The sequence below is a fragment of the Lactuca sativa genome, chromosome 2 (assembly GCF_002870075.4).
Source record: "Lactuca sativa cultivar Salinas chromosome 2, Lsat_Salinas_v11, whole genome shotgun sequence".
Lineage (NCBI taxonomy): Eukaryota > Viridiplantae > Streptophyta > Magnoliopsida > Asterales > Asteraceae > Lactuca > Lactuca sativa.
In genome coordinates, this window is record NC_056624.2 from 71,684,183 (window position 1) to 71,710,605 (window position 26,423).

Here is a 26,423-nt window from a genome sequence, read left to right on the forward strand (position 1 = left end):
TTTATATGTGTGTACGTTTCCATCCACGTTGGTCTTCTTCTTGAAGATCCATTTGCACCCAACGGTCTTATGTCCGGGCACATAATCAAGCAAATTCCAAACTTGGTTGTCATACATGGATTGGATCTCACTGTCCATTGCCTCTTTCCACTTCGCAGAATCCGGGCCTGCCATGGCTTCCTTATAACTATTAGGTTCATCTAGATTTATTAGTGTACTATCACTAATATACGTGTACCCTTCGGTAGTAATATGAAAACCATATAACTGGGGTTGAACTCTAACTCTTTCAGAACGTCTAAGAGGTAAGGACTCGTCAATCGGTTCAACCGGAGTTTCCTCCTCGGGTTGAGTGCCAGTAGTAGAGGTTCCTTCATCTATCGATTCTTGAATCTCTTCAAGCTCGATTTACCTCCCACTGTCTCCTTGGCTTATGAGTTCTCGCTCTCGGAAAACTCCTCTCCTCGTAACAAAGACAACATTGTCCTTCGGTCTATAGAAGAGATATCCAAAGGATTTCTGCGGGTAGCCGATGAAAATACATCGCTCACTACGAGGTTCGAGTTTGTCGTAATTGTCTCGTCTTACGAAAGCCTCGCAACCCCAAACCTTGATATGTGCTAACGAGGGAGCTTTCCTTGTCCACATCTCATGAGGTGTTTTGGCAACCTTCTTAGTAGGGACTCGGTTAAGGATATGGGTGGCAGTCTCTAAGGCATACCCCCAGAATGAGATAGATAGAGAAGCACGACTCATCATAGAGCGGACCATGTCCAAAAAGGTTCGATTACGCCTTTCTGCCACACCATTCAATTGTGGTGTCCTAGGTGGCGTCAATTGTGAAACTATTCAACACTCTTTTAGATAGTCGTGGAATTCAAAACTTAGGTGCTCTCCTCCTCGATCAGATCGAAGCATCTTGATTTTACTACATAATTGATTCTCCACTTCATTCTTGAACTCTTTGAATTTTTCAAATGTTTCTGAATTTTGCTTGATTAAATAGATATACCCATATCTACTATAAACATCGGTAAAAGTCATATAGAAGCGGTTTCCATCCTTTGTGGTTGATCTAAACGGTCCACATACATCGGTATGTATTAGGTCCAATAAACCCTCACCCCTTTCACATGTACCAGTGAAGGGTGACTTAGTCATCTTTCCAAGTAAACACGATTCGCACGTGTCATCTTCCCTAAGGTCGAATGACTCCAACACTCCATCCTTTTGGAGTTGGGCTATACACTTCTTGTTGACATGTCCAAGACGACAATGCCACAAGGTTTCTCTATCCATACTATTGGAAGAATCCATGCATAAAACATCATTTCCTAGGTTATCTACAATCATAACAGTTTCATAAATTCCATTACATGGTATTGCTTCAAAATATAAGACACCATTTAGATAAGCACAAATAGATCCATTCTCATTATTAAAAGAAAATCTAAATCCTTGTCTAAACAAACCATGAAATGAAATGATGTTTCTTGCCATTTCTGGCGAATAGCAACAATTGTTCAAATATAAAGATAAACCATTCCTAAGCACTAGAGAATACAGTCCAATCTTGGTCACAGGCGACGATCTTATGTTCCCCATGATTAGATTTATTCTTCCATGCTCCACATCCCTATTTTTTCTTAGTCCCTGCAATTCAGAACAAATGTGGTAACCACAACCGGTATCGAAGACCCAAGAAATAGCATGGGATGAATCATTAGATTTAATTGTGTATATACCTGCGAAAGACGGCTTAATCTTTCCTTCCTTGATGGCTTGTAGGTACTCTGGGCAGCTTCTCTTCCAATGCCCTATTTTGTGGCAATGGTGGCACTCTGCCTCCTTTGGGTTAGAAGTAGGCTTGGTGGGATCAACTTTTGTCCCACTAGAGGAGGAACCATCTCGGGACTTTCCCTTGCGGTGGCTCTTAGACGAAGCCTTCCTTTTCTTGCCTCTTCCTTGCCTAATGGCCAAAACAGGAGCAGCGGGTGGATTTGGAGTAGGTGCAACGGACTTGTCCTTGAGATTGCTCTCAGCAACCCTAAGGAGACCTTGGAGCTTTCTTAGGGTGACCTCTTCCTTATTCATGTGGTAGGTCATCCTAAATTGATTGTAACACGGCAGCAAAGAGTGAAGCACCATGTCGATCGCCAAGTCTTCCCCAAAGTCAGCATTTAACTTGCAAAGTTGATCTACATACCTTTGCATCTTTTGCAGGTGCACGGTAAGAGATTCTCCATGACCCATTCTGGCGGAAATCATGTTAGTGAAAATCTCGTAACGCTCTTGTCTCGCGTTTTGATGGTATCTCTCCAACAATTCTTGGTGCATTTCGTACGGATTCATGTCCTCGTAGGACTTTTGGAATTCGGCATTCATAGTGGCTATCATGATGCAATGTACTTTCGTTGCATCAGGCTCATGAGTTTCAAAAGCAGCCATTTCAGCCGGAGTAGCGATTTCAGGATTGATCTTCTCGAGCTTCTCATTGAGGACATACTCCTTGTCCTCGTAGCGAGCAATCGTGCAAATGTATCTTATCCATTCGCTAAAGTTCATTCCATCGAAAGTAACCTTTTGGAAAAGGCTCATCAATGTGAACGAGCTTGCAGCAGCGTTGTTTGCGTTTGACATCTACAAATAGAAAGGACAAAGATAGATTAAAATTTGGATCCCTGATTATCACCAAATAAGAAAAATTAGGGCTAGGATCCAACAACAATGTTTACATATTAGAAAAGGGATGTCGTAATCTAACATGTAAACAATTTGAAGGTAAGTGAATGACGATTCACTAATTCTCCACCACAAAAACATAACTTTGACTCTTAGTGTAATGAGAATTCCTAGATTTAGATGAGATTAATTGAACTTTTCAATGGCATGTTTAAATCTCGATATGCCCCTCTCGTTTGTGACTGGGATACCGAGGATCACAAAGTGGGTGTGAATTACCATGCAAATTCACATGGTGCCTTCATTGTAACGATCACCTATTCAATGTGTCGGTAAACCACACACGCTGCATCGAACTATGATAAACAATGAATCACCCTTTTCCACCTTTTCTTAGAACCAATTAGTGTGCCGGTAAACCACACACGCTCCACTAACTTCTTAGCAAGGGTGCAAAGTGTAATTTCATGGGATTGCATCAATTCACTTTTCCTAAAGTAACTAGAATTGGGAATTTTGAAAAACATGTACTTACTTTGTATTTCATATTATACTTTTAATGAGGAGATGAGGTTGCCCTATCCTACCCGTTCGGCTAACGACCCTCCACCGATCAAGAAAGCGGTGGGTGTGAGTGAACACCCATTAAGCGCCATTTTATAGGAAGCAACCTTATACCCACCTTATAGACCGGCTTCGTGAATGAGGCCTACTAACGGTAAGACTAACATTTTAATTATATATATATATATATATATATATATATATATATATATATATATTAATCTTGTAATATTATATTAGTATAGGGTTGAATTTTAAACTTGTAAAATTCTAGGGTTTGAAATTTAAATTGTCCAAATTAAACTTTTAATCACAAAACATAAATTTCAAAACTTGATGGTAGGTTTTAAACTTTTCAAAACATAGAGGATCAAACAACAAATAATTTAAATTAACATTTAATCACATAATTATCCATATTTTATTTATTTAATTATTCCTTGCAAAACAATTTACCAATTTAATTAAAATAATTAGTCAATTATCACATAAGGAAACTAATATTTAATTAATTGATAAATATCTTCAATTAGCTCAAGGATATACTCAAATATATCAAAAAATCGGATTTATAGACCTAATATGATTAAGGTAAGATTCAAAAGGATAAACAACAAGAAATCCCGAAATTAGCTCTTTCTGATGCTCGAACTCGCCGAGTACCACAATGGACTCGCCAAGTTCATCAGGCAGGAACACAAAAATCGAATTTTGCAAGCATCAAACAAGTAACCAATGCATCAATTTAATAGAAACCAATCTAGGCTCTGATACCACTGATGGGTTTTAGCCATATGAACATTCCTATGTGCACATACAAAACCCTAATGCTTGGATCTAGGTTTCTCTAATTGAACATGCACGAATCCAAGACTTATAATGGTTATTCTAGTATAATAACAAAGATAAATCAGAGTTATAAGTTTACCTTGAATCACTTGTTTGATCTTCTTGTTCATGGAGCTTTAGAGTCACAATTGTCACTCCCCTAATGGCTTACAAACACCAACTAGCAAGAGGATGATTTGAGAGAGTGGGGAGGGACTTAGAAATCGGCCAGGCTTTCCTTACACACAAGGGTGCCGATTTCCATGACCCCTAGGGTCTATTTATACTTGTAAGGCTCCTAGGGTTTCACCCTTAAACCCAATTTGGATAACTTAAGCCCAAAGTAATCCTAATCCCTTTATGATAATCCCTTGGATGGATTTTAGGATTATCCTAATCCCTAAAATCGTCCACCATACCATCCATAAGGAATTATAGCCTAAAGTATAACTATCACACATTTGATAGTTTAAGTCCTTCTATTTAATTAATCTCTTTAAGTCACCAAATTAATTCCTAATTAATTTATGACCTATATTAATCAAATAATAATCAAATAATAATAATATTATTCCTTATAATATTTCAACTCTCATTGTAAATCATCCTATCAAGTTGCCATGGTGAAGGCAACCCAAAAGGACCATGCTCAATCGGGTCAAATACTTGCTTAATATAGTTGCAGCCTTAGACACTATTCCAACAAAAATATCATACAATTATTTGATTATGTGATATATTAGAACAACATGCTAGTACTAGGTTAAGGATCTTCAGGAATTTCATGATATAATTGCTTGTTTACATGACGACTGCTAGCCTAAGGTTTGTCCTTATATGAGATTGACATCATTACTATAGTTACTTGTGTATACATCACGATTGTACATAACTAAGATCTTATAGCCCAAGAATGTTTGATTTGGCCTTATGTTCTGTTCTTAATTATTGGGGCTTAGGGTAAGATTGGATATTTGAAAGTCTATAGGGTCCAGCGTTATGTACGTCTAGCATACACTAGTGCTGCAGGGTTGGTGGAAGTTTCATGGACGGGTGGGTTGTGTGAGGCCAGTAGGCCAATTATAAGATATTTAGCATTCCTCTAGGAGTGAGGATTGAGCACTCGCCATGTTTATGTACATTGTTAGGGAGTTGTGATGATACTTGAGACAAATAGAGTTATGTGTGGAAGGTAGTATGGGCCCGTACTACTGAAAGCATAGGACCCATACGCGTAGCAAGGAAGTCACAACCCCTAGAGTTGGGTAAGGAGTTGTTCCCCTGTTATATTATGCATTATCAAAGATATTTCTGGTGTCTTACTAGAATGGTGGCTATGAGACGTCTTGAGATCGGATCCAGGTTAGAAGCGGGAGTTGGTAGCTAGGATAGGCCAGCAATGTTAAAGGGTTGTGTCAGTGAGATCATCCAGTAGGAGGTGATTAAGATTGTCCGGGGATAGTTGGCGGGGATGTTTGGGTCTATCAAGAGCGTTACGGTCGAGTATTTCGACAAGCGCTATGTAGCTAGTGCAGAGACGATTGTCATGGCAGCTTTAGCAGTTGTAACAACGGCAGGGGGAGGAGCCAGTTACGCTTTCTAGTATTGGGACTTTGATGATGCGAAGCCCCGAATTTTGATAGGGTTCGGGACCCGGTTATAGCCATGAGGTACCAAATGACGTGACGGGATGTTGCATCACATGTTCATGTTCTACTGACCAGAAGGCCAGTCAAGCTCTGAACCTGCTAAGGTCCGGGGTGAAGAATTGGTGGGGACTTGTTATTGGGACGTATTCTAAGGAGCAGAGAGTTGCAGCTACTTGGGATCAGTGAGGTGCTATGTACTTGTTACAGCCTGCGGGTTAAGCGGGAGAATCTAGTACATGCAATTCTAGATTGAGGCTTTGGGGGTTTTGTTCGAGGCCGGAATGTGAGTCGCGGGGACTCCAGAAAGGAGTAATGATTATGTGCAGCTGGAGTTATGCAACTGGAATTAAAATGGTTTATTTCCTAGGGCTAGGATTGTGCCCTTTCAGTTTACGAGCTCGAAGGATTAAGCAGGTTTGTGACCCCAGGATCAGGTTGTATTCTAACTCGGGGTTAGTTGGTCACCGGGAGTGGCGACAATGTTTTAGCGCTGGTAAGCGCAGGTGGGTCGATGTGGCATAAGTATTTTAAAGGTCTATTTCTCCTTAGATCTATTGTATCAGACAATAAGGATTGATTGTGCGATCTATTGCACTTCCGGGATTGTAGACTACATCTTGGGAGTGATTATGGCTTGGTTAAGGAAAAAGGTTGTTCCAGCTACTACAGTTCAGTTGTGGATGATTGAACTGGAGAGTGAGTCAAGGTGCGAGGCCCTGAATGATGAATTCTAGAGTCGAAAGCGGGAGGATTGTTGGAATACCTTGGCAAGAAAGGTATTATATGGGAGGTCTGAGGACAGGGTCCCACATGATGGTTATTCAACATTATCAGGATTCAATGGTTTTAGTAAGCATTATTGATTGGCGAGGAAAGCACCAAGGGAAGTAGCTCGTTGTTGAGACATTAGTTGGAGTATCTATCTTTGGAATTTAAGATTTGGGAGTGGGATCATTTGAGCATTAGGGACTTTTGGTGTCCCTGGGATACAGAAAGTGTTCATCTGGTTATTAGAAGTGTGTGATAAATTGTGAAAGAGTTGGTCGTCATCGGATCAATTATGGGAAAGTGAGAAGGGTTGGGAATTTCCCCAATGCCCATGTGTTGTGAAGACTTAGTCGAATATAAGTGGGGGAGAATCATCTCGGGATAAAGAAGCAAGAGTGGCATTGAAAATGGGATACATCTCGCATCGTTGGTAGGAAGGAAGACAAACCAAGTGGTTGTTTGGTTGGAGGATTATGTGAGTTGGGATTTTGGTAAAACTCCCCATCATGTGTATCACGTCTTCTCGGTGGTAGATAACAGAATTCATGGAAATCAGGTTGGAGTTTTGATCATGGTTTGAGTTCGGTTCGAGTATTCGGTCGAGGGTGTACTTGACTCTGAGGGTTATTGGATTGACAGATTGAGGGTTTTGTTAGCTACCAGGGCTCGACAATATGCTCAACACAGGAGTATGGGTTATTTAGCGTGTGTAGCAGACACATGAACCACAAATTTTCCGAGAGGGTGGACAATCGACATGAGGCCTAGGGTTGGGATGGGGATATAGTCCATAGAGTAGATCAGGAGTTTGAATCCCCAAGTGGGTAAGAACAGGATGCATGGGAGAGAGCATCAAGAGGGGTGGTCCGGGGAGATGATCAATAGTTTAGAGAGGTCCGAATAGACTGAAGGCCAGTGGGGCATACCAGTCAGACCGAAGGCTTGGAGAACAGTCCAGACACGCTGAAGGCCCTGAGAGGCGGTCCAAACATGCTGAAGGTTCTGAGAGTGGTCCAGATAGACTGAAGGCCTGGGAGGGCGGTCCACTCATGTTGAAGACTATATATATGTTTGTAGATCTATGTTCGGGTATTGAATAGGCTGTTATGCTATAGTAATCAATGGGTCTGTTCCAAATTTTGAACATCTGGTTGGAGTAGGCTAAGGACTCCGGTGTATTTTGGTTGATCGGAAGTTTTTATTAGAGGTCGGACAGAGTTTAAACGATCTTGGTGATCTCATCAGTTCGAAGTGTCTCTGAGGTTTCATAATCTTGGATCAGGTAATACTCTAGTTGGGGACTGAGAGTGGATCTGAATGGGTATTCGTCGGTTTTGGGAAGGTTTGGTATTAGAATATCCTGTCATTCAGGTTTTGGGAACAGGGTTAGATCTTTCTTACTAGTGTTTATGGCTTTTGGATAGGGTTGAGGCGGTCCTGCTTTATGCGGTAGGCCAAGTGTAACGACCCAAAATTTAAGACCAAAAAATTTCTTTTTAATAAAACATTACTTTAAGCAAAGTCATCATTTCAAAACATAGTCTGAGTATAAGTTTTCAAAACACATGTTATTTATCAGAGTAAACATTCCCAGGTTGTTTAATCTATGGTGTGTGCCATGCGATCACCCCGAGCTCTTCCCTCCGCTACCGGAAGTACCTGAAATCAAAACTGAAAACCGTAAGCACGAAGCTTACTGAGTTCCCAACCCTACCACATACCATGCATAACCACATACTACACATACTGGGTGTAACACCAAGATTTTCAAAAAAACAAAATTTTTATTTAAATAATCAATTTAATATTAAAAACACTTGTTTAAAATCGTATTCACATTCGAATTACAAAACATGGTTTCATTTTCATTATAATAGAAGACCAGGATCCTCCAAAACACAACTCTTTCTTCGGTGTGTACAATCGAACCGTTGCCATCCCGCGTTACTGTAAGAACCTGAAACAACATAACATAAACAACGTAAGCACGAAGCTTAGTGAGTTCCCCAATATACCTTACGCACATACGCCTTCCGGCCCGGATCTTTCGATCCACATAATATCGCCTTCCGGCCCGGATCTTTCGATCCACATAATATCGCCTTCCGGCCCGGATCTTTCGATCCACATAATATCGCCTTCCGGCCCGGATCTTTCGATCCACATAATGTCGCCTTCCGGCCCGGATCTTTCGATCCACATAACATTGCCTTCCGGCCCATACACAAATATATAACACATAATACAAATACTCTAACACATAAAGCACATATATCACATATCATACCTGACCTTTCTGTCACATAATACCTTGCCTTCCGGCCCATATATAAGCATGTATATCACGCGTAGCAGCTAACTTTCCATTCATAGCATATAAACATAACACACAACATACTTGACCTTCCGGTCACACAATCAAACCCTTCCGGGTGAGGTATAGTGAGAAGACTCACCTCGCGGACACTAGAATATAGCAACTCCTAAAATCCCTTGCACTTGATCCTCCGAGCTACAAGCTCCCTGTAACATCATATATCCCTTATTTAATACTTCTATCTTCCACGTTAACTGACCCTAAGAAATCACACCAGTCAACTCTGGTCAACAGTCTGATGTCAGCTCGACTGGACTCGGCGAGTTCCCTGGCGACTCGGCGAGTCTGGTTGTCCTTCACTCCTATGAGATTCCCCTTCTACTCGTCGAGTATCCTCTTTGACTCGACGAGCCACTCCTGGAAGAATCGCGGGGCCACCCCGACTCCACTCGCCGAGTCTGAAGAACAACTCGGCGAGTCCCAGTGAATCTTCAAGCTACTCGCCGAGTCTGATCATCCGACTCGGCGAGTCCACGCCATGCAGTCGATCCAACTGCTTCCTGAGATACGTTTTTCCCGAGATACACACTCATGGGACTTCTGGACCTCTAATCATCCTATTACTAGGGTATAAACTCTTGTATAACAACATACTAATCCATCAAATCACCAAATGGGTTTCATAAACCCTAAATTCGTGTACACATCAAAATAACAGGAATGATCCGAAACCTTACCTGAAAACATACTCTCTGTGTCCCCAAACCTCAGAACTCGACCTCCTTGCTCTTCCTTTGGCCAAAACCCTTCCTCTTCTTGCACCACAATTCCTTCAAAGTCAATAATGGCCTTCAAGTTTTGCTCCAGATGCCACAGTCGTCTAGGGATCTCCACAATCGGCCAAAAGACGTGAAATGACGACATAACAACCCTTAAATACGACCCAATACGAAACGGCTAGGGTTTCTGCTGGACAGCGTCGACTCGCCGAGTCCATACCTGGACTCGTCGAGTCCAGTCGCGAACCCGCGACCAACTCTGCGACCCTACTCGGCGAGTCTGGCTCCAACTCGCCGAGTCTCCCCTTTAAAACACCCCAAAATGCAATTTAACAATACTTGAGATTTTGGGCTGTTACAATTCTCCCCCACTAGAATTAGACTTCGCCCTCGAAGTCTCACTCTGAAAGTAGTTCTGGATGCTGCTCCCGCATCACACGTTCCGGCTTCCCTAAACACTTCCGATATCTTCCGAGGTCGCCACCGAACCAATACCAGAGGTACCTCCTTGTTCCTCAGAACCTTGATCTTCCGATCTCCGACGGCCACTGGCCTCCCGACGTAACACAGGCGCGCATCCACCTAATCGTTCTCTAGCAGAACCACTGCTGACCCATCCGCTATACACCTCTTCAACTGCGACACATGAAAAGAATATATCATGGATTTGTCTCAAATCCATGGGCAACTCCAACCGTTAGGCCACCCGGCCTACCCCCGCAATCACATGAAAAGGCCCAATGTACCGGGACCCCAACTTGCCCCACTTCTTGAATCGAATCACTCCTCTCCAAAGAGAGGCCTTCAGGAGTACTAAGTCATCGACCTGAAACTCAAGCTCGAACCGGCGTCTGCCTGCATAACTTTCCTGTTAACTCTAGACGATCACTAACTCTCTTTAACCTGTTGAGTCTGCTTTGCCAACTAAAGTACGAACTCTGAACTGCTCATCACCCTCTGTATTCGGAAATTACCCAAGATGCACCCTGCTCCAAATCTCAACGATCACTCAACCCATAAGGGTTAGGAAACCCTGAACCACCGGATCCCCGATCCAAAGCCCACTTTGCCCATTCCGGACCGACTGAGAGATCCGTTCTCCCTCTCAGATCAACTCTCACAAGTTCCCTCTTGCCATCACATACACATACTGAACTAGTCCCAACACCCGCAGGTGGAAAGACCCGATACACTGATGATATCCTCGAACATCTCCCAAGATGAACCACTACATCCACCCTACACTCTGATCAGATTCACACTGAGAATTTAAAATTTTCTCTCTCCCTGCATCCCTTCTGAGCCTCAACAGACATTCCAACCGAATGGGTTCCTACTCCACTGCAGCGAACACAACGCTCAAAACCATACTCGAAATACTCCAACCAAAACTCTGCTCTGCAGCTTTCACTTTCGTGAACTTGCACCCCCTTCGGAGTTACATACCCTCCTCTTTTCCTTTTCCACGGAACTCTCTTGAACATAATGTCACTCCAACCGGTGCTACGGTGCTCGCCCCAAGCGACACCACTCTTTTTGCGTAACTGCTATTCACATACTCTGGTTCTCATTGCAGGGCTCTCAACCTCATGCACTCTCTTCACTCATCAAAATCACTGCCTCAGCTAAGCAAGATCACTAACCCGGGGCCAGACCTTCCAATGCAATCACACTGCAACATACGCGATCCGCAAATCTCGAGCTAATCCAGCAATACCAACAGAGTCTCCAGTATGACTGGACCGACTCTCATAACACATACTAGCCACTCGAGGCTATATCTCTGTGGGTCCGTACACCCAAACTCTGCGAACCCTCAGGTTCTAACTCTGGGAACCTTCCGGTTCCAGCTCTAGAAACATGCACAACATAATCCCGTGGGATTAATGCAGTACAACCATCACGTACCTCAAACGTACCAATACTCTGATCGCAAAATTCCGATTACTTACTCAAGCTTAATCCCGACCTCCTCTCAGGCCTCCACAATCAAATGCCCTAGGTCTGTATCCCGCCCCGCATACCCGACACTCGCTCTCGTCGGCCTATACTCTGCGCTGACAAACACTGCTGAATCCCGGCAGCTAAGCACCCTCACATACTCATCGATCTCCCGGAGAATTTTCTAATTCTCCCCCACTAAAGCACTGACTAACTGCCACCGATCGTCATTAACGACCTCTCAGAACAATCCTGCACAAAGAGAACATTTACCCACCGACTGCTTCCCACAAGCGTAAGCAACCCTCAGCAAAACACATCTCCTCCCTGATCAGTCCGCTCAAAAGAATCCGATCTTTCAATTATCCACTCCACAACTGCAGATGCTACCCGTCATTCAACCCAGTGCTGCATCTCCACTATCAACCCTCGCGAACGATGACCAACGGAATTCCCAAGCAATAACCCATAACCAAACCCACAACTTGCCAAAGGTTGAATATCGCATCGAAAACCACACAAAGTTACCGACACTAAAACACCAGACTATAACCATACCAAACCATCAGGGAACAACGAATGCCACAACGAAACCTGAAGCACCAATCCATAACCATGCCAATCCCGCGAAACAACGACTACCGCATCGAAATCCACACTACCAGCACAAACAATACGCCACAAACAACGCAAGCTAATCAAGACATCAAGACAGCATCATACCCGCAGCTGCCTCCGGCACTGCTCCGTCTCCCTCTGCCGCAAGCCGATAAGCACAACCCTGAGCCCTTGGGCTCTACTCCATCCTGTCCTCCTCCTGAACTCCTCAAGGTGGCCGGTGCTAGAACCTGCACCGATCCTGCAAAAGCTGTGGACAGTTGACCCTCAAATGTCCAACCTGCCGACACTGATAACAAATCCTGGAATCCCGAATTGGCACTGACTGCCGACAATCCCGTGCACCATGCCCCTCCTTTCCGCACTCGCGGCATGCACCATTGGGCCAACAAGCTCCGGTGCCATCTCTCTCACACTTCCCACAAGTGTGACCGCTCCGATCCCCCATTTCAACGTCTACGGTCCTGAACTGTTTCGGCGCCGACTGCGACTGCATCGGGGCCTGCCTCAGCTCACGCAACTGCAACTTAACCTCTAACTCACGCCACATGGCGGCCTTCTGCAACTCCAACAGGGTCTCGCACCTCCGCGCAGACACGAACTGTCTGATACCCCCTTGAGCTTACTCGAATATCGGGGCATCTGAGCCTGCTCCGAAGCGAACTCAGGGCGAAACATCGCCCTCCCAATAAACATCCTGGTGATCTCAGTCACCGACTCCAAATCCTGCTTCAGCTCAAGGAATTCCCGAGCCAATCTCTCCTTTTCATCTCGCGGAACATAGCGAGTACTGAACATCCCTCTGAATTGATCCCATGAAACCGCAGCCCTCTGCGCATCGGAAAATGACCTCGTGGTCAATCTCCACCAATCCCTCGCCCCGAGCCTCAACAGGTTCAGAGCACACCCCACCCTCTGATCAGCAGGGCATAAACTCGTGGAGAAACACCCCTCCATGTCTGATAACCACCTCATAGCAACAATCGAGTCCTGAACTCCATCGAATGTGGGAGGCTTCGCATAATAGAAGTCCCGATACTGGAAACCCCGACTAGCCCCTTTCTTTGCCGTCGTTACAGCCGCTGTAACCGCCGCGGCAGCCGTCTCTGCGAAAGCCGCATATCGCTCATCAAACTACTTCAATCATAGTGGTCCTGATCGACCCAAACAATTCTGGCGACTCAGCCCGCAACAATGCAGCAACCTCATCACGCCGGATCTCGCGAATCCTCGCATCCCGCTCGCTTGTGCTCGTCCGATCGATAACCGGATAACAAGATAGCCCCAAGCATCATCCACTACGAACCATGGTACTCATCCCATGACATCCCTCCTCAACATGCTTCGGTGTATGGTACCTGAACCATAGCACCACTCCTCAATCTGCTCCAATGTATATCACTCGAACCACAACATCTATCTCAAACTGTTCCGATGTATGGTGCCCTGACCATAACATCACTCTGTATCCACTCCGATGTATGGTATTCGAACCATAACATCAATCCTCAATCTGTTCCTTAGGACCTTCAGAATGCCCCCTGTATCAAGTATGGGTCCTCTGCTTTCAGTAGTACGGGCCCATACTACCTGCCACATCTACCCATACTTTCCACACGGACCATCCCAGAGTTCCTAAGTAGCTGATAAACCTGCTCTTTCACCCATCTCATCGCTTCCAGTGAAATCCTCTACTCTTCCAGCGCACTCATTTGGCTAGGTTTACTCCCTAGTCCCTTCCGCTGTCCTCCCACTTCTTTGCTATCAGCTGCTGAAGAGTTCCCAATGATGCCAACCCTCTACCTCCTGAGTATCGTCATACTCACTTAGTAGCTGGCTCCCATCATCGACAGCTCCACAAAGCACAAAGCAAGCAGCATTCGAGCATTGAAGCATACATAGGACTTCCCATCTGTGGTAGCTCCACCTTCTCGGCTCATCCTCGGAAGTACCTCTGTACCCCGTAGCTTTACCCCTTGTGCGTTCTAACTAGATACTCTCACTCATCACATACACACAAAAGCATAACGCACATATAACAGCAAACCCTAGACTAAGGCATCACAAATCAGGCCACTCTAGTCCTAAGATGTGAAATACCTAGCCTGTCTCTAGCATGCAATAATATCTCATAAAGTGCATAATAGATATTTCATAATACAAAAGTAAGGGTATTTTGGGAAGTCACCGTTTGGCTCTGGCTGATTGTACACACTGCTCTTTCTTGCTTTCTCTTTGAACTCTTAATCACTTTCAGAAAACCATTTATTTGGAAAACTTTTTCTTACTTCCTCAGTTTGAGTCCAGATTTACCCGTAGGCGCGTCCGAATCCCTCAAACCAAGGCTCTGATACCAATTTGTAACACCAAGATTTTCAAAAAAACAAAATTTTTATTTAAATAATCAATTTAATATTAAAAACACTTGTTTAAAATCGTATTCACATTCGAATTACAAAACATGGTTTCATTTTCATTATAATAGAAGACCAGGATCCTCCAAAACACAACTCTTTCTTCGGTGTGTACAATCGAACCGTTGCCATCCCGCGTTACTGTAAGAACCTGAAACAACATAACATAAACAACGTAAGCACGAAGCTTAGTGAGTTCCCCAATATACCTTACGCACATACGCCTTCCGGCCCGGATCTTTCGATCCACATAATATCGCCTTCCGGCCCGGATCTTTCGATCCACATAATATCGCCTTCCGGCCCGGATCTTTCGATCCACATAATATCGCCTTCCGGCCCGGATCTTTCGATCCACATAATGTCGCCTTCCGGCCCGGATCTTTCGATCCACATAACATTGCCTTCCGGCCCATACACAAATATATAACACATAATACAAATACTCTAACACATAAAGCACATATATCACATATCATACCTGACCTTTCTGTCACATAATACCTTGCCTTCCGGCCCATATATAAGCATGTATATCACGCGTAGCAGCTAACTTTCCATTCATAGCATATAAACATAACACACAACATACTTGACCTTCCGGTCACACAATCAAACCCTTCCGGGTGAGGTATAGTGAGAAGACTCACCTCGCGGACACTAGAAGATAGCAACTCCTAAAATCCCTTGCACTTGATCCTCCGAGCTACAAGCTCCCTGTAACATCATATATCCCTTATTTAATACTTCTATCTTCCACGTTAACTGACCCTAAGAAATCACACCAGTCAACTCTGGTCAACAGTCTGATGTCAGCTCGACTGGACTCGGCGAGTTCCCTGGCGACTCGGCGAGTCTGGTTGTCCTTCACTCCTCTGAGATTCCCCTTCTACTCGTCGAGTATCCTCTTTGACTCGACGAGCCACTCCTGGAAGAATCGCGGGGCCACCCCGACTCCACTCGCCGAGTCTGAAGAACAACTCGGCGAGTCCTAGTGAATCTTCAAGCTACTCGCCGAGTCTGATCATCCGACTCGGCGAGTCCACACCATGCAGTCGATCCAACTGCTTCCTGAGATACGTTTTTCCCGAGATACACACTCATGGGACTTCTGGACCTCTAATCATCCTATTACTAGGGTATAAACTCTTGTATAACAACATACTAATCCATCAAATCACCAAATGGGTTTCATAAACCCTAAATTCGTGTACACATCAAAATAACAGGAATGATCCGAAACCTTACCTGAAAACATACTCTCTGTGTCCCCAAACCTCAGAACTCGACCTCCTTGCTCTTCCTTTGGCCAAAACCCTTCCTCTTCTTGCACCACAATTCCTTCAAAGTCAATAATGGCCTTCAAGTTTTGCTCCAGATGCCACAGTCGTCTAGGGATCTCCACAATCGGCCAAAAGACGTGAAATGACGACATAACAACCCTTAAATACGACCCAATACGAAACGGCTAGGGTTTCTGCTGGACAGCGTCGACTCGCCGAGTCCATACCTGGACTCGTCGAGTCCAGTCGCGAACCCGCGACCAACTCTGCGACCCTACTCGGCGAGTCTGGCTCCAACTCGCCGAGTCTCCCCTTTAAAACACCCCAAAATGCAATTTAACAATACTTGAGATTTTGGGCTGTTACACTGGGCCACGCCCGCTACCTTGGGCCTCGCCCGCTAACACGGCCCCACCGCTGCAGGCCCCGCCTGGCTTCGAGCCCCGCTCGGATACAGAGCTGTTTTACATAGGCCCCGCCTGTCACAGGGCCTCGCCCGCCAACAAATAATAACACATAAACATATCACAACACATACTAAACACATACAACTAGTACTGTCTTAAGGCCTCGCCTATCCTGGGCCTCGCCCATGTCCTGCTACTGATGAGTTATGGAACCCCGTCCACGCTCCTAATGGTAGTGAGATACGGGCCCAACCCACTCTCACTCCTTCTGTAACTTGGGCCCCGCCCCTGTTACTCTACTATTGAGATGTGGAACCCCATCCACACTCTGCTATTGGTGAGATACGGGACCTCGCCCTCACTCACCTCCCTACCAGGTACAAACATGTATCACACAGACAACAAGTATAAACTATCATAATAACAAATCCTTGGGCACCCGCCCGCTACTACTGGACCTCGTCCGGAATATCATACTAACATACTGTGCCTAGGGCTAACCCCCGGGTCTTCTACTCATAACTACATTGGCCGACATTGTGGCCTTAGACCCATTCACACAAAGGGAAACTCACCTGCACTGGATGAACTTGCTGATGATCTCACTAGCTGCTGCCCGGCAACTCACTGAACTCCTGCTCCCCTTGCTCCCTGAGCTACCAATATCAATACAACACTGAGACTAACTGTCCCCCGAACGACAACCACGTCAACCTTGGTCCAAGTCAAAGTCCTGGTCAAAGTCAACCTTCCAGGTCAACTCTACTCGCCGAGTCACCCTACTGACTCGCCGAGTTCATAATATTTAGAATCCTTCCATTCGCGACACGACTCGCCGAGTCTACCGATTTCTGAGTCCTGACCTGTCCAACTCACTGAGTCTCCACCCGACTCACTGATTTGAGTCTCAACATGAAGGGTTTGGGATTCCGCGACCTGACATGCCAAGTCCAAGAACAGACTCGCCGAGTACAAGGCAATCTTCATACGACTCGACGAGTTGTTCATCCCACTCGTCGAGTTTCTCCACAACTTCATGCTACTCGCCGAGTCCACTCAAAAGACTCGCTAAGTCCCTTCAGATCTCCTTACATGCAGAGGACTTTTGAGTCATGCATGAACTCCAAACTGTAGATCCATCCTTCCCAAGCCTATTCCCCACGTAAAGTTGCAAACTTTACGTGTAGAGAAGGAGATCTAGGCAAAATATGCTATAAACTAGGGTTTAAGGCAAAGAGGCTCCATGTTCAACTCAAGGGCTGATACTTTACGGGGTTTTAGATCAAAATAAGCATGGATCTGAGGTGACAACCTCAGATTTGAACCCCTAGCTCGAAAGGTCACTCTAATGCCATGAATGCCCAAAACACACACTAAGATCTAGGTGCAAATGAAGGGAATTAGCAGCTTATTACCTCCAAGAAGAACACCACTGAAGTAGATCTCAGATCTACACCTCCTCCTTGAAGCAACTTTCTTGATCTCCAAGTTCCTTTCCCCAAAGTTGCTTCCTCCAAGCTTTATCTCGCAAATGATTGAAGCTCTCACGAATTCAAGGGTGCACTGGCTCTCTAGGGTGATATGGGGGCCGAGGGAGGGACATAACACCCATTAAATAGTATACAACTCCCGGGATTAGGGTTTTCCATGTTCAGACCAGACTCACCGAGTCACCTTGGCCGACTCGCCGAGTCGGTCGGTTACTCCTCGACCCGGATCCCGCTCGGACTCGCCGAGTCACTCCTTGGACTCGCCGAGTCGACCCTTAAAACTAGGGCTCTTATTCCTCTCTTGGCCTTTAAAACTTTGGGTGTTACAACTCTCCCCCACTTAAACTAAACTTCGTCCTTGATGTTTGCTATGATCCACCGCCTGCGACCTGCCTCCAATATCCCAACACTCATTTTGACACCCATTGCCAAAATTCGCGGGCCTTCCGCTTAGTCATTCAGACCAACGCCAATCCTTACAGATATTAATCTTGGGTGCATCCTAACCCTAAACATTCTGGAAACACAACTTACTCAACCGACAATCTTTCTGGTACTCTCCGAGTACTGCAACATAGGGGTTCACCCCTTCTTTCCTTGCGCAATTTCCTTGCCTTCCCAAGGCAACGCTCCATAACCATCTATCTCCTCTGCCACTGTGAAGACCCTGTCTTCTTCCAATCTATTACCCCCGATACTCAGTACAATCATCATTTCCAGTATCCACTTGGCATTCTTTCTACTATCCTTCGGTGTTGTGCATCCCACGATCGACTAACTGAATTCCACCACACTCTGCATACTCGCACTGCTACTGACTAGGAATCCTGCTATTCCTTATCGGGCTTCCGGATGAACTGAGACCAACCTGGTCCCTATCAACCTATCAATATCTGGAATACCGACTCTCACCGATTGCTGACCCAACACAACCTCTAGTCGCTCCCAGCGACATTCAAAGAAACTTCTGCCACCTATACAACTCAATCTATTCTATCCAGCTGGCACTACTATATTCTGGGGTCCTTGATCCGCTATCTAGATACTAAGATCCTTACCAGGTCCCACCTGTGCTTCCAAAACTTACGGGCCTCGCCCACGGGTCTCACCCAACCATACTACTGAGCAACCCTACTCTCAGGTCTCACCTATACTACTGTCCTCACACGGGCCTTGCCCACGGGTCTCACCCGCCTATATCCTAGAGCGGCCTCTCCCAAGGTCTCACCTCTCAAGAGCTATACAGGCAACTCATTACCATTCTCATCCATTACCCATTCCTGATCCCTATCTGAATGCTAGGAGATAAGGGCCTCGCCCCATCTCCGCCAACGGAGCTACTATGGAATGCTACAGCTTACCCGCAGTCTTACATCACCTTCTATCGCCGTCTGCTAGTGAATGCTACGGTTGCCCCATAGTCTGACAACACTTTCCACTATTGACTGCTGCTGAAGGAAGTTGAGGCTCACCCGCTACTCTTCCATGCTCTACATGCTGCTTCTACCACAGGCCACTAACACGAAAACACCCAATCTATCTGACTTCAAGATTTTCATTCCGACTTACACGAGTCCTACAGGCGACCCTTCAACCTGAATCCGAAACACATAGTCACCAATACCATTATACACACGGACTGATGGGGAGTTTCTCATACTCCCGACCCTGAACTACACAACCCATCAAACACTGAACTACCTCTTTTCCTTCTCAGAAGTCACATACTCGTTCTGGATTTGCATGCTCTTACCCTTGTTCATCCGAAGGATTCTCCCCCACTTCGATCCTATCCACACCTAGCTACTCAATAAATAGAATCCCAAATCCTTGCTACCACTCCATAATTAATCTGCTGAGGAATCCCATGCCTACCATAGTTAGGGATCTAACCAGTCCATTACGAAAACTTGTACAACTCCGAACTAGCGATACATACCGAGTCCCTCCAAGGCATGCTACAAATACTGTATCCTAAGTAACCTTCATCGATAAAACCCATCCATTAACTACTAACCAAATATGCAAGGCATGCAGATGGCATACAACTTGATGACAATCATACCACTCAAAAATGAAATGCTCAACAGATAATGATACAGAACCATAACGATATAATCATGCACAAAATAAGAGAACTGAAACGGAAGTCGCATACCTGCATCGTCCGGCACTGCTCGCGTCTCCAGAGTAGCCATCTGGAAAGCCCTGCCTCCCACTGCAGGCGCCTCGGCACGGCCCTGACGGCTGCCCGTGATCCTCAAGGTTGCAGGGGCAGGTGCCATCACCTGTCCTGCAGAAAACAAACTGGGGCAATGGGCCTTCTTGTGGCCCCGCTGATTGCAGTGAAAACATATCAAATCTGATCCCTAAGTGACGGTAACAGTACAATCCCTGCTAAAATGACCAGACCGACTGCACTTGAAGCAGCCAGACTCACCACCACTACCACTCCTGCATGCGCCCTCATGCGCCCTGCCGCACTTCCCGCACCGACTGCGGTCCTGAAAATCCCTCGATCTTGAATCCGACCCTTTGGGCCTTTTGCCCGAACTTGCGACTACCTGAACCTCATCCGGCTTCCTCTTCCGGATCTGCTCCAAATCAATTTCCTTCTCCCTGGCCCGAGAAATCATATCTTCCAGCGTGTTACAGCCGGACCTGCTCACGAACTCCTTAATATCATCCCTCAGCATCTCATGATATCGTGCCTTCTTCATCTCCTCATCCGCGACATACTGCGGAACAAGAAGGGCTCTCTCCCTGAAATTGGCGGTGATCTCCGCCACAGTCTCAGTAGTCTGCGTCAAATCCTGAAACTCACGGGCCAACTGCTGCACCTCAATAATCGGTGAAAACTCCGCCCTGAACCTAGTTGAGAAGTCACTCCAAGTCATCGCGTCCAACGCGGTATCATCACCCAAAGCATGACCAATCTCTTCCCACCAATCCCTCACTCTGTCTTTTAGAAGACAGGAAGCGAGTCTGACCTTGTCCTCTTCAGGACACCGGCTCGTACGAAATGCGTTTGCAACATCGGCCAACCATCTGCTGCAAGCAATGGGGTCCCTAGCCCCATGATAATCTGGTGCCCCGCAAGCCCTGAACTCCCGAAACTTCAAGGTACGGGCTCCTAACAAAGCCATCATCTCAGTACGGAAGGCTCCGAGCCTCTCATCCAAAATCTCCAATACACCCTCCTTGACCGTGCCAAAGATCACAAGAGTCTGAGCTAGAATACTGCACGTAACCTCAACTGATATCAACTCTCTCATCCGCTCCTCGAGCTGCTCGGTCCCTGAACCCGAGCCTGATCCCACTCCAGCGTCTGATCCGCCCGCTGGTCCCCCTTGCGATGTCACCATACTGAAACATATAACATAACCATTTTTAGAATACCCCTCACTGCTGCGAGACCAATCATACTCACTACCAGGTTCCTGGTCTTGTCTCGGCCTTTCCCGAATCGAGTACGGATCCTCTGCTTTCAGTAGTACGGGCCCATACTACCTTCCACATCTATCCGTACTTTCTTCAAGAACTGCTTTGACTCCACCAGGTCCCTTTTTTACTACTACTGCTCCCAGCACTACCTCATCCTAGGCTTACCCTAGGGAAACCTTTGACTCAACTCAAACCAGTCCTTAGCTGCTGAAGGCCTCCTTGCAATGCCAATTAGCCAATACCTGGATACCATCACATGTGACGAGGCTAAGATAATCCTTCAAGTAAAAGACTCGTTCCTACAATGGTTGGCCTCAAACAAGAGCTGCGCAATAGGACCAAATCCAACACTCTGAGATTATTCAACCATGATCACATGTGACGGGACGTATCCACCTAATGGCTAACTCCCATCACTTAGAATCCCACAATGCACAAAGCAAGCAACATTCAGACAAGGGAAAACCTAACCATAACATACTTAAGCAATCATATCCACATAGCAAGAATCTGAACTAGCATGCAACACAACTCAGAAACTCAGGCATAACCTAATTAGGCTATCCTACTACTGACTATTCAACACTATCATGCATATCAAAAGCACATAAGGAATCCTCCCTAGATCCTTAGTCCTAATCTAGCATGTTGTTCTATTAACTGATAATCAAATCATAAACTTGTATGGGTATTTTTGGGGTACTTACTTGAGCTCGGTTGATTGCATGCACCACACCTCTTTTCTCTTTTCAAAGTTTTTATCTTTCTGAATTCTTTTTTTTTGCTTTTCTAAAACTGTTTTCTTTCTCAAAACTCCCTTTTTACAAAACTGTCTTTTCATTTTGAAAACTTCTTTACCAATTCCCCAGTTTGAGTTCCGACACACCCGAGAGCATGTCCGAATCCCTCAAACCAAGGCTTTGATACCAACTTGTAACGACCCAAAATTTAAGACCAGAAAATTTCTTTTTAATAAAACATTACGTTAAGCAAAGTCACCATTTCAAAACATAGTCTCAGTATAAGTTTTCAAAACACATGTTATTTATCAGAGTAAACATTCCCAAGTTGTCTAATCTATGGTGTGTGCCATGCGATCACCCCGAGCTCTTCCCTCCGCTACCGGAAGTACCTGAAATAAAAACTGAAAACCATAAGCACGAAGCTTAGTGAGTTCCCCACCCTACCACATACCATGCATAACCACATACTGCACATATTGAGCCACGCCCGCTACCTTGGGCCTCGCCCGCTACCACGACCCCACCGTTGCAGGCCCCGCCTGGCTTCGAGCCCCGCTCAGATACATATATGTTTTACTTAGGCCCCGCCTGTCACAGGGCCTCGCCCGCCAACAAATAATAACACATAAACATATCACAACACATACTAAACACATACAACTAGTACTGTCTTAAGGCCTTGCCTATCCTGGGCCTCGCCCATGTCCTACAACTGATGAGTTATGGAACCCCGTCCACGCTCCTAATGGTAGTGAGATACGGGCCCAGCCCACTCTCACTCCTTCCCTAACTTGGGCCCCGCCCCTGTTACTCTACTATTGAGATGTGGAACCCCATCCACACTCTGCTAATGGTGAGATACGGGACCTCGCCCTCACTCACCTCCCTACCAGGCACAAACATGTATCACACAGACAACAAGTATAAACTATCATAATAACAAATCCTTGGGCACCCGCCCGCTACTACTGGACCTCGTCCGGAATATCATACTAACATACTGTGCCTAGGGCTAACCCCCGGGTCTTCTACTCATAACTACATGGGCCGGCATTGTGGCCTTAGACCCATTCATACAAAGGGAAACTCACCTGCACTGGATGAACTTGCTGATGATCTCACTAGCTGCTGCCCGGCAACTCACTGAACTCCTGCTCCCCTTGCTCCCTGAGCTACCAATATCAATACAACACTGAGTCTAACTGTCCCCCGAACGACAACCAAGTCAACCCTGGTCCAAGTCAAAGTCCTGGTCAAAGTCAACCTTCCAGGTCAACTCTACTCGCCGAGTCACCCTACTGACTCGCCGAGTTCATAATATTTAGAATCCTTCCATTCGCGACTCGACTCGCCGAGTCAGTCCATGACTCGCCGAGTCTATTGATTTCTGAGTCCTGACCTGTCCAACTCATTGAGTCTCCACCCGACTCACTGATTCGAGTCTCAACTCGAAGGGTTTGGGGTTACGCGACCTGACTCGCCGAGTCCAAGAACAGACTCGCCGAGTACAAGGCAATTTTCATACGACTCGACGAGTTGTTCATCCCACTCGTTGAGTTTCTCCACAACTTCATGCTACTCGCCGACTCCACTCAAAAGACTCGCCGAGTCCCTTTAGATCTCCTTACATGCAGAGGACTTTTGAGTCATGCATGAACTCCAAACTGTACATCCATCCTTCCCAAGCCTATTCTGCACGTAAAGTTGCAAACTTTACATGTAGAGAAGGAGATCTAGGAAAAATATGCTATAAACTAGGGTTTAAGGCAAAGAGGCTCCATGTTCCACTCAAGGGCTGATACTTTACGGGGTTTTAGATCAAAATAAGCATGGATCTGAGGTGAGAACCGCAGATCTGAACCCCTAGCTCGAAAGGTCACTCTAATGCCATGAATGCCCAAAACACACACTAAGATCTAGGTGAAAATGAGGGGAATTAGCAGCTTATTACCTCCAAGAGGAACACCACTGAAGTAGATCTCGGATCTACACCTCCTCCTTGAAGCAACTTTCTTGATCTCCAAGTTCCTTTCCCTAAAGTTCCTTCCTCCAAGCTTTATCTCTCAAATGATGGAAGCTCTCACGAATTCAAGGGTGCACTGGCTCTCTAGGGTGATATGGGGGCTGAGGGAGGGACATAACACCCTTTAAATAGGATACAACTCCCGGGATTCGGGTTTTCCTTGTTCAGACCAGACTCGCTGAGTCACCTTGGCCGACTCGCCGAGTCGGTCGCTTACTCCTCACCCCGGATCCCGCTCGGACTCGCTGAGTCACTCCTTGGACTCGCCGAGTCGACCCTTAAAACTAGGGCTCTCATTCCTTTCTTGGCCTTTAAAACTTTGGGTGTTACACCAAGATACACGGTGCGGGCCGATTGTAAGTCGTAAACACAGAGGCTCGAAGGGAGCATTAGGGTTGAGGCGTTAGGCCAACAAGCCCTGAGAATTTCAACTCAACAGTTGAATTGATTATACATGTTGGTATTCTAACCAGAACAGGGTGACATGGGTAAGATATGAGTGTCGTACTGGTGGGCCAGTAGTGGTAGGTATGTTGATGATGGTTTGAGTTACTGTGATGTGTCTTCAGATTCGTGTGTTGTGGTAGTTTTGTGTCGTTATGTTGTCCGTTGATGAGAGGAACGCCGACTAGGCCCTTCAAGTGGCGGAGGAAAGTCGATAGCGGCATGGTCGGAGTGCTGGGCAAGTGAAGTGACGACAGTAGTGTCGATCGGTCAGCGGGAGTATTCCAGTCTTGAGCTGAGAGCTGGGGATGGCATACCAAACTCATGCTGTGGGCTTAGAGGCAATCCAGATCTATGCTGAGGACCACGTAAGGGTATTCTAGTCATAGGTTGTGGGAATAGAAATTGTGTTGGTTATGTATGTTGTAGGAATACGTTCGGATTGGATGTATTGTTGAAGATTTCGGGGAGTTGCACTCGGTTGTGACGAATCTGAGGCTGGTGGATGAGACACAAGGATTGATCTTTGGATCTTAATTTATGAGTGGACCCGATTTATGTTCATGGAGGTATTCCAATCTAGGGTATTCCATTCTGAGGATGACTGGACCTTATGACTGACTGGACTTGATATGTTTGGTATTCCAACACGAGGGTTGATTGGGTCAAACATGTGAGGAATATGAGGGTATTCCACCCTAGGGATGGTTGGAGCCGTCGTAGGCTTGCCTGGTATTCCAACCCGAGGCCGATTGGGCTAAGCATGATTGTTCTTGTTTCAGTGGATTGATTTTGTATGATGATGAGGGACAATTGTCCTGTCAGCACTAAGGGTTCGCCACTGGAAGAGGGAAATTTGGGTTTACGATACGTTGGATCATTAGGATTTTTTCAGTTGTCAAGTGGCTTGTAGGATAGATCTTTCAAAAAGGTTCGGTTGGGTTTTACATTATCTTTCACGTTTCACAGTTGCGAAAGTGTGTCATGGATCAGGAGGTGGTAGTCTCATTAGATGACATTCAGGTCGGTGAGCACCTGGATTATGTGGAGAGGCCTGTGGCCATACTGGGGAGAAGGGTGAAGGTTCTGCGGAACAAGGAGGTACCCTTGGTAATGGTACGGTGCGAGCACCAAAGAGAGTCTGAGTGGACATGGGAGTCGGGGGTAGAGATGCGGGAGCACTATCCGAGGTTGTTCACCATAGCAGACTTTGAGGACGAAGTCTAATACAAGTGGGGGAGAATTGTAACCCCCCGATTCCCGGGTATCAATTTGTGGTTATAAATTCTCATGATTTCAAGGTCTACTCGACGAGTTGGTGGCCTGACTCGTCGACTAGTAGCGGGTTGGTCCGCGAGTTTAAGTGACCTACTCGACGAGTCCAAGAAAGGACTCGACGAGTAGGACTTGGCAGATGAAACCCTAAATCTCGGGGTTTTGCACCATATTTAAGAAGACTTATGCCTCCTTTGGCCTCTTTGTAGTTTTAGAGAGCTCTTAAGAAACCCTAATTCGTGTGGTGCTCTACTTGTGTGTATTAAGCTTAGGAGGGAGATCTTTGGATAAAAGGAACTTGGAAGGCAAGGGAATTAGAGCAAGGAAAGTGTGGGAATCAGAATCTACCTCAGTTAGTATCTTCCAGAGGTATCAAGTCGCCAACTTTACTTCTTTTCCCTTCTAGATCTCTTTTTGGTTGAGTTTGGGGCTTTTATGGATCCTTGAGTTGATACGGTGGACTATGGGCTAGATCTGAAGTTGTAAGTTCAGATCTGAAGCCTTCTTAAATCCTAGAGTCATAAAGTTTCTGGTTTGAGCGTGAATGAAGCCTTCCTTGGGTAGGAAACCCCATTTCGGGATTGGATTGGACATTTGGAGCCTTTATAGTTATACATGCACGTAAAGTTTGCAACTTTATGTTAAAAGCATTCCTTAGAAGCTTGGATCTATAGTTTGGAGCCGTTGCATTGCTCAAATTAGTCTGTATGGAAAAAAGGACTGGAGGGACTCGTCAAGTCGCATGGTCGACTCA